This window comes from Muscardinus avellanarius (assembly GCF_963383645.1).
Source record: "Muscardinus avellanarius genome assembly, chromosome: 5".
Taxonomy (NCBI): domain Eukaryota; kingdom Metazoa; phylum Chordata; class Mammalia; order Rodentia; family Gliridae; genus Muscardinus; species Muscardinus avellanarius.
The window spans coordinates 86,559,028-86,572,038 of record NC_137790.1 but is presented as its reverse complement, the minus strand read 5'-3'; positions in this window follow the sequence as shown (position 1 = coordinate 86,572,038).

The window sequence follows — 13,011 nt, the reverse complement described above, 5'->3', positions numbered from 1 at the left end:
ATCCCAATACTTGGGAGGCTGAGACAGGAGGATCACAGGTTGGCAGCCAGCCCTAGCTACCTAGTGAGGCCCTCCACAACTTACTGATATCATGTTTCAAAATAAAGAATAAAAAATAGGACTAGAGGTTTAGCTCAGAGGTAGAATGCCCCTGGGTTCAATCCCCAGTACCACAAAAAAATGAAAATATGATACTATAAAATATGATACTATAATGATAGTATTTTGCCATTTTGTCTTTTTGCCAAGCATCCTTTGTTTAGATGAGGATATGGAAGCTTACAATAAGACCACTAAGATTCTACGTGAATCGAAGAAAAACATCTTAAAGATTTTCAAGAAGCCAGGCATAGAGGCACATACCTGTAATCCCAATACTTGGGAGGCCAAGACAGGAGGATCGCAGATTTGAGGGCAGCCTTGGCAACATAGTGAGACTCTCAATAACCTAGAAAGACCTTGTTTCAAAACAAAATTTAAGAAATATTGTAGGATGTAGCTCAGAGGTAGATTGTCCCTGAGTTCAATCTCCAGTACCACAAAACAAACAGACAAACAAAACTGCACAGGCAAGAGAGAGAGAAGAGATTAGAAAGATTTTTCAAGAACATCAAGAACAAAGGAGCATTTCACCAGAATAGAAACTCTCTCACAGCTGAGAGAAGGCAAACACTCTTGCTGCCCCCTGTATGTAGGTGTCCAGCACCAAAATTACATTCTGTAACTTACAGAAATGTAGGAAGTAGGTTAAAGTTGGTCTGCAGAAGACTGAAGCTTATAAGAGGGTTTTAACTAGAAAGAAATTACTTCTATGTGGAAAAGTTTAAGGTTGTGTGTGTGTGTGTGTGTGTGTGTGTGTGTGTGTGTGTGTGGTGGTTCTGGGGGTGGAATACAGGGGCTTTTCTACCTCCAGGCTATACTCCCAGACCTATTTTATACTTTATTTGGAAACAGGGTCTCACTAAGTTGCGAGAGCCTCACTAAGTAGCTGAGGCTGGCTTCGAACCTGTGCGATCCTCTTGTCTCAGCCTCCCAAGCACGGGGATTACAAGCGTGCGCCACCACATGCAGCCCTCCCAGACCTATTTTATACTTTACTTTTGGAAACAGGGTCTCACTAAGTTGCTGACAGCCTCATTAAGCAGCTGAGGCCAGCTTTGAACACGTGCAGTCCTCTTATCTTAGCCTCCTAAACTCTGGGATTATAAGTGTGTGCCACCATGCCCAGCTGAAAAGTGAAAAGTTTAAGTTTTTTTTTTTTTTTTTTTTTTTTTTTTTTTTTTTTTCGGGTCTGGGGATGGAACCCAGAGGCATTTGACCTCCAAGCTACATCCTCTGCCCAATTTTTTTTATTCTTTATTTTGAAACAGGGTCCCAGTGAGTTGCGGAGTGCCTCACTGAGTAGCTGAGGCTGTCCGTGAACCTCAATCCTCCTGTCTCAGCCTCCCAAATGCTTGGATTACAAGCATGCGCCACCACACCCGGCTCCAAAACTATATTTGAAGCCCAGAGTGGTGGCTATGCTTGTAATCCCAGAGTTTGGGAGGCTGAGACAGGAGGATCGCGGTTTGTGGCCAACCTCAGCTACTTAATGAGACCCTTCACAACTTAGTGAGAACTTGTTTCAAAATAAAGAATAAAAAGCTAGGTATGGTGGTGCATGTTTGTAATCCCAGAGTTTGGGAGGCTGAGATAGGAGGATCGCACAGGTTCGAATCCAGCCTCAGCTACTTAGTGAGGCTCTCAGCAATTTAGTGAGGCCCTGTTTCCAAATAAAGTATTAAAATAGATCTAGAAGTACAGTCCGGAGGTAGAAAAGCCCCTGGATTCCAATCCCAGTACCACCAAAAAAAAAAAAAAAAAAAAAAAAGAATCAAGAACAGGGCTGGAAGTATAGCTCAGAGGTAGAATGTCGCTATAATCCTCCTGTCTCAGCCTCCCAAATACTGGGATTATAGGCATGTGCCACCAAGCCCAGCTGGGAATTTGCCTTTCTAACAAGTTCCCAGATAATGCATCCTCAGTACCCCCCAAAATAAACACTATATTTGACCAAAATAAAATTTAAAAAATATAAATTATTGCATGCTTGTAATTCCAATACTTGGGAGGCTGAGACAGGAAGATCACAGGTTCCAGGCCAATCTCAGCAATTTAGCAAGGATCTCAGCAACTTGATGAAATCTGGGGGTGTAGCTCAGAGGTAGAATATCCCTGGGTTCAACCCTTAGTAACACACACACACACACACACACACACACACCACTGGTTATACATCATTGATTTTGTATTTTTATTTTAACTTTTTGTCACAAATATTTTTGCAAATGCTCAAAATACCAGCTTGTTCTCTGGGAAAAAAAATGTGTTTTTTTTCCTCCAGTGCTGAGGATTGAACCCCAGAGTCTCACACATGCTAGGCAAATGCCATACCACGTACTATAGTCCCTGTCCTTTTTATCTTTTTTCATTTTGAGACAGGCTCCCCTAAATTGCCCAGGCTGGCCTTGAACATATGATCCTCCCCCCAAAATTGCTGAATTACAAGCATTTGCCACCATGCCTGGTTTCTGGTCATTTTTTGTCATATATGTGTACACTAAGGCAGACTGAGAGGCTTTATATTAGAACAAGTGGCCTGTTATGGGATTATGGGTTTGGTTTAAGGAACCCCTTAACTGATGGCCTAAGGGGGGAGTTTATCTGTCTTATTACTTGATCACAAAGTTCTGATAATCAAAAAATCTGAGTTATTCACTTAATGAAAATAAGGTGATTCCATTCCTAAGTCTATCATCAAAAGCAGTGGTTCTGAGCTGGGCGTGGTGGCGCACACTTGTAATCCCAGCATTTGAGAGGCTGAGACCAGAACATCGTGGTTCATGGACAGCTTCAGGTACTTAGTGAGGCCCTCCACAACTCAGTGAGACCCTGTTTCAAAATAAAGAGTAAAAATTGGGCAGGGGGTGTAGTTCAAAAGTCAAATGCCTCTGGGTTCCATCCCCAGACCCACACACAAAAAAAGAAAAAACAGTGGTTCTGAATGTGTGATCCTTAGATGAGAAGCCCAAAGCATTATTCTGCAAACTTGTTAGAAATGCAAATTCCCAATGAGCATGATGACACATGCCGATAATCCCAGTATTTGGGAGGTTGCAACAAGAGGATTGTAGGTTCCAGGACAGTTTCAGCAAATAGACTGTCATCAACCTACCAAAACCCTATTTCAAAATAAAGATAAAATAAAGTAGGGGCTGGGGGTGTAGCTTGGAGGAAGAGTGCCCTGGGTTCCATCCTCAGTACTGAAAAAAAAAAAAAGGAAATAAAAATAAAATAAGGCTGGGGTAGAGCTCAGAGGAAGAATGCCTCTGGTTTCGATCCCTAGTATCAAACAGTAGTAGTAGTAGTAGTAGTAGTAGTCATAATAATAATAATAATAATAATAATAATAATAATGATAATAATAATACTACAAATGCAAATTTTCAAGAATCTATGTTTTATCAAAAGTGGGTGATTCTGAAACCTGTTGTGATGACTAATGGGAGGTAGGAAGGAAGAGCAAGGAAGGGCTGGAGGCAGCTCAGTGGTAGACAATTTGCCCAGCATGTGCAAGGCCCTGGGTTTGACCCCAGCACCAATAGAGAAAAAAAACTCCTCAGTGGGATAATCAGCCTGCACATCTGCTGACTGGAAGGCCTTGTTTCAGAGCTTACTTGTTTCTTTAAAAAATTACACGGTAAACCGGGCATGGTGGTGCATACCTATAATTCCAGTACTTGGGAGGTTGAAATCGGAGGATCAGAGGTCAGCCTCAGCAAGTAGTGAGATTCCCATCAACCTATGGAGATTCTGTTTCAAAATAAAATAGGGTCGGGGGTGTAGCTCAGTGGTAGAATGTCCCTGGGTTCAATCGCCAGTACTACTACACACACACACACACACACACACACACACACACACACACACACAAATTAGGTGGTAGTTGTACACGGTAGCACATGCCTGTAATTTCAGTACTTGGGAAGCTGGGACAGGAGGATCGCAAGTTTCAGGCTAGATTCAGTAATTTAGTGAGACTCTCAGCAACTTAGGGAGACCCTGTTTCAAGGTAAAAGGGCTGGGTGTGTAGCTCAGTGGTAGTGCTTCCCTGAGTTCAACCCTCAGAGCCTCCCCACACACACAAATTAAATCCTTTGTTTCCCCCAAGCACCAGCTTGCCTTTGTGATGCATCAAGGTTTAGCCTCTGCACTTATGACCTTGAACTGGCTCCAAAGACAACAAACAATTAACATAGACCTACTACACTGACTTCTGCCAGAAACCAATTTGACAACTGTCTAGTTGGGAAATAATTACAGTATAAACAATCTTTTCTTTGCATGGTTCCAATATGCTCAAATTTCAGTTACCATGGTTGACTTAAATAAGAGCAGCTCCCCTCCCCCACGACATGATGCAAATGTCACTTACTATAGTCGATTTATCTAAGCACTTACAGAAAGGACAAGCTTCCCTGTCCTCAGATCACTACAGATAGAACCTGTGTGACATGATCAGTGACCAATGACAGCAGGTCTTTCTAAGTTGCTGCTTAGGCTGCACATTTGTTATTCAGTCCATGCACAGCCTAGCAAGAGATGTGGCTGTCTCTTTGTCAACCAGTAATGAACCCACATGACACTTTGTAAAATGGTCAGTCAAAAGAGGGAATGGGCCAGTGGAGATTAAAGTGCAGCAAAGAAAGGAAAAATAATACTGCTAGAAATAGACTAGTAATTAGAAGATTGTCCAACTGGGGGAAGGTTGATATTGCAGTCTTTCTTTTTCTTTCTTTCTTTCTTTCTTTCTTTCTTTCTTTCTTTCTTTCTTTCTTTCTTTCTTTTTATTTTGTGTGTGTGTGTGGTACTGGGGATGGAACCAGGGACATTCGGCCTTCGAGCTACATCCCGTACCCTATTTTTTATTCTTTGTTTTGAAACAGGGTCTGAGTTACAAAGGCCTCACTAAGTAGCTGAGGCTGTCGATGAACCACGCTCCTCCTGTCTCAGCCTCCTGAATGCTGGGATTACATGCGTGCGCCACCACGCCTGGCTGATGAGCAGCCAGGGTATTTTGTGCAGGCAGATTTGTCAACAGAAATGAGGAATGTGATTATGATACACAGGATGAAGTTGTCCTGGAGGAAGTAATACCTTCAGAAATTTCACATTAAAGGAAACCTTCAGCACCAAAAGCTAAAAACTAAAGAAACCCTCTGAGATAATTCATGACATTGAAAGCCACAAAAGATAAAATCCTATAGGCAAAAATAAGTTATCAAATTATAGTACCCTAGCAGAGTGCAGAGGCACATGCCTCTAATCCCAGTACTTGGGAGGCTGAGAAAGGAGGATCACTGTTCAAAAAAAAAAAAAAATTAAAAAGGAATGGGGGTGTAGTTCAAAGATAGAATGCCCCTGATTTCAATCCTTAGTACCAATATATATATAATAAATTATACTACCCCAAGAGCTGGATCCTATGTAAATGGATGGTCTGGCTTAGGAAATTGGGGATTGAAGAAGTTGTATATGAAGTTGGAAATAGGGTAGATTAGAGATTGTTGTGTCTCTGTAAGTTTCCATTATCCTCTAAAGTTTGATTCTTATTGGTTGTCATTGTGTGTGTGTGTGTGTGTGTGTGTGTGTGTGTGTGTGTGTGTGATACTGAGGATGGAATCCAGGGACAATTCTACCTCCAGACCTATTTTTTATTCTTTTTTTTGAAACAAGGTTTCACTAAGTTGCAGAGGGTCTCACTAAGTAGCTGAGGCAGAACCTCAAGCCTCCTGCCTCAGCCTCCCAAGTACCAGGATTACATAAAGTAAAGCTCTGACAAATAAGAGTGTATAGTCAGCCGGGCGAGGTGGCTCTCATTTGTAATCCCAGCATTTAAGAAATGAGATTGGAGGACTGCAGTTCATGGACAGCCTCAGCTACTCAGTGAGGCCCTCTGAAACTTAGTGAGAGCCTGTTTCAAAATAAAGAATACAAAATAGGGCAGGGGGTGTATCTTGGAGGTCAAATGCCCCTGGCTCCATCCCCAGCCCCCCCCCCAAAAAAAGGATCTATAGTCTTAGCTGCTGGGAAGCTGAGGCAGGAGGAGCATTTGAGCCCACAGGCTCAAGACCAGCCTGGGCAACATAGCAGGACCTTGTCTCTAAACAAAACAAAAGAAATAGCTAGTCTGGTAATAATATTTAAATTATTGTCCTTTTCCTTGAAAGATACAAATACTTGTGATTTTTCTGAATTTAGCCAGTAAGGAATTGTTCATATTTATGGTAGTTTTTAAAAAGGGAAAAGAGAAGAGAAAGTGGGAGAACAGAGAAGGGGGAACAAAGACTAAGGAGAGAAGAGGAGGAGTTCTGTTCTCCACCTACCCTCACTTTCACATTTTTCTTTTTTGTACAGTGTTATATTCTTTTCTTAGAGATCAAATTCATCTACATCTTAGTCATTTCGTTTTATTTTTTTACTTTTATTGATGCTTTTTTTTTTTTTTTTGGTGGTACTGGGGTTCCTGGAAACCCTTCTACCTCCAGTCTACACTCCCAGACACCTATTTTTTATATTTTTATTTGTAAACAGGTCTCTTAAGCCAGCACGGCTGGCTTCGAGCCTGCGCGATCCTCCTGTCGCCGCCTCCCAAGCGCGGGGATGACACGCGTGGCCACCACGCCGGCTATTGATGCATTTTAATTGTACATGACAGTGAGATTCATAATAACATATTCATAAATGCTGTCTTAGTGATTTTAAATGTTCTTGTTTCATGTTCTCTTTCAGGTACACTTTCTATTATCTGAAGCTTATCATCACTAAATCCTACTGTATGTATTTGGTACTGACTCTCATGAACAGTGGATTGTTTTTAGAAGCAAGCCCTGTTTGTTTTGGGTTTTTTTTTTTTTTTTTTTTTGAAGTACTGGGGATGGAACTCAGAAGCAGTCTACCTCTGAGCTATTTTTTTTTTTAAACAGGGGCTCACTAAGTTGCAAATGGCCTCACCAAGTTGCCAAGACTGTCCTCAAAACTGCAATCCTCCTGTCAGCCTCCCAAGTAATGAGATTACAACCATGCACCACCATGCCCAGCCTAGGCCTGTTTTTGTTTGTTGTTGTTGTTGTTGTTATTTATTTTTTTTTTCTGAGAGAATCCTTGTGCACTGGGTAAGAGAGAACCCCAAATTAAAGTTAGGCAGGAAGCCAGGCGTGGTGGCGCACGCTTATAATCCCAGCAATCGGGAGGCTGAGACTGGAGGAGGATCGCAGTTTGCGGACAGCTTCAGCTACTTAGTGAGGCCCTTTGCAACTCAATGTGACCCGGTTTCAAAATAAAAATAGGGCAGGGGGTGTAGCTCGGAGGTCAAATGCCCCTGGGTTCTATCTCCAGACCCGCAAAAAAAAAAAAAAAAAAAAAAAAAATTAGGCAGGAAAAACAGGAAGCTTCCCACAGAGGAGCCTAGAAGAATCTTCTGACTTGCCTTCTTTGGGCATGTTCTTTAACAGGGAGCATTTCTTTTGTTTCTGTAGGGATTTTGCTGACTGACTTCATCATGGTCCACCTGTCTAAGAATCAGGCTTTGAGGAGCATCCAGACTGAAATCTATCAAAAGCATCCTTTTAATTTATTTGCATGGCCAGCAAAAAGACACAGGAGAACCGGGTGTGGTGCACATGATTATAATCCTAATACTTGGGAGGCTGAGACAGGAGGATGACAGGTTCGAAGCCAGCCTCAGCTACTTAGTGAGGCCCTCTGCAATGTAGTGAGACCCTATTTCAAAATAAAAAATAAAATCGGGCTGAGGGTTTAGCTCAGAGGTAAAATGCCACTGTGTTCAATCCCCAGGGACACACACACACACACACACACATACACACACACACACACACACACACACACAAGACACAGGGGTCTGAGAATTTAACTGACTTATAAAAGACATGAAGGTATATAAAGATGTCATTAAGCCAGGAGTGGTGGCGCAGGCTTGTAATCTCAGCATTCAGGAGGCTAAGACAGGAGGATCGCGGTTTGTGGCCAGCCTCAGCTACTTAGTGAGGTCCTTTGCAACTCAGTGAGACCCTGTCTCAAAATAAAGAATAACAAAAAATAGGGCTGGGGTATAGCTCAGAGGTAGGATGCCCCAGTACCTAAAAAAAAAAAAAAAAAAAAAAAAAAGTCACTAAATTGAGACTATTATAAATTTGTTTGACAAGTTAAGCGAACAAATTCCATTTTCTACTGCAAACATGTTTTGAAAGAAACAGCAAAAATTTTATTTGTTGCAACAGTAGAGAGACTAAACGTGAATGAATAGGCCAAGGAAAACATGTTACGTATCCGTGGACATCTCAGGAAAAGTTTTGGTATTTTTTTTATTACATATAACAAGAGACAGAGACTTATTTACAATTAAATAAGACTTTATCAGAATTTTCTAACTACAATTATGACACATAGTCCAAGGAATATAATAACCCATTCCTACCTTTTAAAGATCCATTATGAGCCAGGCACGGTGGTGCATGCCTGTAATCCCAGTACTTGGGAAACCGAAACAGAAGGATCACAGATTCAAGATCAGCCTTAGTAACTTAATGAGACTCTCAACAACCTAGCAAGACCCTGTTTCAAAAAACAAACAATAACAAAAAGTTTAAAAAGGGCTGGGGGATGTAACTTAGAGGTAGAATGCTCCTGGTTTCAATAGCCAATGTCAAATAATAATAAAGATTTGTTGTACTGACTAAACCTTAGTTCAAATAGTGTCCCAGAAAAAAGATACTAGCTCCCTATCTGTCTGCTCTAGAGAGCCGCTGGTGGCTGGGCTCAGCCTGGCCATGTGCCCTCTCCTTTTACTTTACATTCTACATTAAGCTTCAGGAGCAGCAGGCCGAAAAGCCTGGGGTCAAGCATTTTGTTTGGGGGATTTAGGAGCCGGACCTTTAGAATAGTAATATCCCAATGAAGTACTAGGTATTATTTATGTACGAATGAGCATCTTTTTAAAAAACAATAATGAGCTTTCAGAAATATCTATTTTATAACTGCATGACTTAACCTGGTGACAAAAGCAGTCATTAAAAGTCTACCTTTTGCTGGGCATGTTGAAGCATGCTTGTAATCCCAGCATTTGGGAGGCTGAGACAAGAGGATCGCAGTTTGTGGACAACCTCAGCTACTTAGTGAGACCCTTTGCAACTCAGTGGAAACCCTATTTCAAAATAAAGAATAAAAAATAGAGCTGGAGGTGTAGCTTAGAGGTAGAATGTCCCTGGGTTCCATTCCCAGTAACACACACACACACACACACACACACACACACACACACACACACATCTACCTTTAATACTGTCACGCTTGGGAGGCTGTCTAGGAGGATCACAGGTTCACAGCCAGCCTCAACTATTTAGTGAGGCCATCTGCAACTTAGTGAGACCATGTTTCAAAATAAAAAATAAAAAAATAGGGTTGGAGTGTAGTTCGAAGGTAGAATACCCCTGGGTTCTATCCCCAGCATGAAAAAAAAAAAAAGTATACCTTTTCAAAAAAAAAAAAAAAAAAAAAAAGACTTTTCTCCATCAGTTTCATCTTTCTTCCTGATATCACCAAACTGTTGCATATTCTTGTCCCCTAACTTCTTAGTACACTGTAGAGGACAATGACTAGCCAAATACTTTGAAAATATGAAGTACTTGACATTATGGGTATCTTTTTTTTTTTTTTTTTTTTTTGGTGGTACTGGGGTTCCTGGAAGCCCTTCTACCTCTGGGCTACACTCCCAGACCTATTTTGTATACATTTTTAAAAATTTATTTGGAAACAGGGTCTCTTAAGCCAGTGCACGTGGCTGGCTTCAAACCTGCGTGATCCTCCTGTCTCTGCCTCCCAAGCGCGGGGATTACAAGCGTGCGCCACCACGCCCGGCTACATTATAGGTATCTAACAACCAAAACTTAATTGACATTGTAACTTACAGTTTTATTTAGATAAAGGCTAAATCCATTTTGGGGTTGTTTTTGGTACTAGGGATGGAACTCAGAAGCATTCTCCCTCCAAGTTATACCCCCAGCCCAATTTTATTTTTTATTTGGAAATAGTCTAAGTTGCAAAGGGCCTTGCTAGGTAGCCAAGGCTGGCTTCAAACCTGTGATCCTTATGTCTTGGCCTCCCAAATACTGGGATTATTCCCGGCCTCTAAATTCAAATTTTTAAAGTTTCTTTCTAAAAGGATTATAAAAGAAAAATGGTGGCACACATTTGTAATCCCAGCATTTGGGAGGCCGAGACAGGAGGATCGTGGTTCACAGATAGCCTCAACTACTTGGTGAAGCCATTTGCAACTCAGTGAGACTCTGTTTCAAAATAAAGAATAAAAAAAATAGGGCTGGGTCTGTAGCTCAGAGATAGAATACTCCTGTGTTCCACCCCCAGTACCTCAAAAAATTAAAAAAAATAAATGCAAGTTGTGGCCCATAGTTAGAATAATTTGCTAAGAAAAATTAGGTAGCTGAACAGTGGCACATACCTATAATCTCAGTACTTGGGAGGCTCAGACAGGAGGATCACAGTTCACAGCTAGCCTCAGCAATTTAGTGAGGCCCTCCACAACTTAGTGAAACCCTATTTCAAAATAAAAAAATAAGAGACAGGAGGATCGAAGGTTCAAGGCCAGCCTCAATAACTTAGTGAGACCATGTTTCAAAATAAAAAATAAATAAATTGGGCTAGAGATGTAGCTTGGGGGCAGAATGCCCCTGCTCCTCCAGCCAGTTTTTTTTTTTATTTTTTGTTTTCAAACAGGGTCTTGGTAGGTTGCTGAGTTACACTAAGATAATGAGGCTGGTCTTGAACCTGCAATCCTCCTGCCTCAGCTTCCCAAGCGCAGGAATTACAGGCGTGCTTCACCGTGTCCAGCTAGAATTGATTCTTTTTATTTTATTTAAACATTTTGTGGCATTGGGTGCCAAGACATCCTGCTGCCTCGGCATCTATGTGTTGAAGACCCCACTCCACATAGGCAATCTGGCAAGAACGCCCCGAGAAAGAGGTATCGTCTCTGGCAAAAAAATATCCCCCACTTTTAGATATCCTTCATAACTATTATTCTCTTGGTATTCTTTTAACTCTCTACACGAATTGCTCTGATGATGTGAGATCAGAAATTGAGTCCGTGGAAATAAACGTCCTTGGCTTTGCTCAATAGTAAGGAAAAAACTGGCCAGAACTCAGATGCTGTGATAAGCATTCCAGCTGCAGCAATTACAAAGGGTCTCTGACCCTCACTATCACTAACTTAGGTTAAGCTATTAACTCAGGTAAGGTAGTTCAGTTTAAGGAAACTTTGTTTACCCTTAAGATCCTGCCTAGAGACAGAAGAGATAAAAACCTTGTGTGTGACCTTAAAGCAATTTAGTTGATAAACAACTTAGTTGCCCAAATACAATAGACTCAAGGAAAAAGATTGGTGACTTTTACGCCCAGTGTAAATATTCCTGAAGACAGAGAGGCTGACCGCATGGTTAATGAATATGACTAAATAAAGGACAGACGTTCTAAATATATATGTATGAAGGAAAGGAAATACCGTAAGAGTAAGAAAAGCATTTTTGCATGAAGAAGAGCTTATCATAAGAAAGTCCCAACTGGGAAAGGAAGGAATTAGAAAGTTAGAAGCAGGTTGCAGAGGGTTTGTGACAGAGAAATGGATTATTAAAGATGAGTAGGCTTTTAATAGGCTTATTGTCTAAAGAAGAGTGTTCAGCAGTTAAGGACAATTAAAACCAAGAACTTTGTGGTGTTGTTTGTGGTATTTTGTCTGCAAAACTGTGTTGTGAGTATGCTTAAGCTTTCAGATTAAGAAGATAAGATGCCAACACCTGGAAAAACTCTATCACATCCACCTGAATCACCACATCTCCTCACACTTGCTATATGAACTGAGCCCAAAAGATGGAAAGTTCCAGGAAAGTTAAAGAAGATTCCCCGAGAAACCGCCAAGCCTTGGGCATGCCTGTTTGGAACTGCTTATCTGCAAAACCTGAGGAAGAATCCGAAGGGAGTTAATCTCTCGAAGATCAACAGCCAGCTGAAGGACTAGTTTTATTACCTTTGTTTACATGTCATTCATTATCATTTCACAGTGATTGCATTCACCCCCCTTTTCTCTTATTATTAACCTTACTGGTGAAGGGTATAAATTTCTTGGAGTTTTTGTAATAAAGTGTCATTGGCTCAAGAATCCTTTGTCCACCTCAGATTTCTTTCCCAAGTGTCGTACCCAAAAACTTAGGGAATTCATAGAGGGAAAGGAATCGCTGCAGACAGTTTCTGCAGGACATCACCTGCCTTTTGCCCCATCTTTCTGAGGATTTGACCGGGAGCTGACAATAACGACCCAACTGAGATTAGTCGGCAACAATTGGGGATTGAACCCAGGGGACTTCTACCTCCAAGGAACACCCCCAACCCTATTTTATTTTTGAAACAGGGTCTCACTAAGTTGCTGAGGCTGTCCTTGAACCTGAGATCCTCCTGTCTCAGCCTCCCAAGTACCGAGATTACAGGCGAGTGCAGCCACCTGGCTTAGACTGGATCCTTTCCTTTTCAGATCCCCTCACCCCCGTCCTTCTTGCCGCCTTCACACTGGGGATTAAAACTTGGGATGCTCTATCACTGAGCTACATCATCAGCCCTCTTTTCATTTTATTTTGAGAGAGGGTAAAAAATTGCTCAGGATAGTCAGGCGTGGTGGTGCATGTTTGTAATTCCAGTACTTGGGAGCCTGCGACTGGAGGATCACAGGCTCGCAGCCAGTCTCAGCTACTTAGTGAGGACTTCTGCAATTTAGTGAGACCCTGTTTTAAAATAAAGAATAATAATAGGGCTGGGGGTATAGCTCAGAGGTAGAATACCTCTGGGTTCAATCCCCAGAACCTCAAAATAATATTTTAAAAAAAT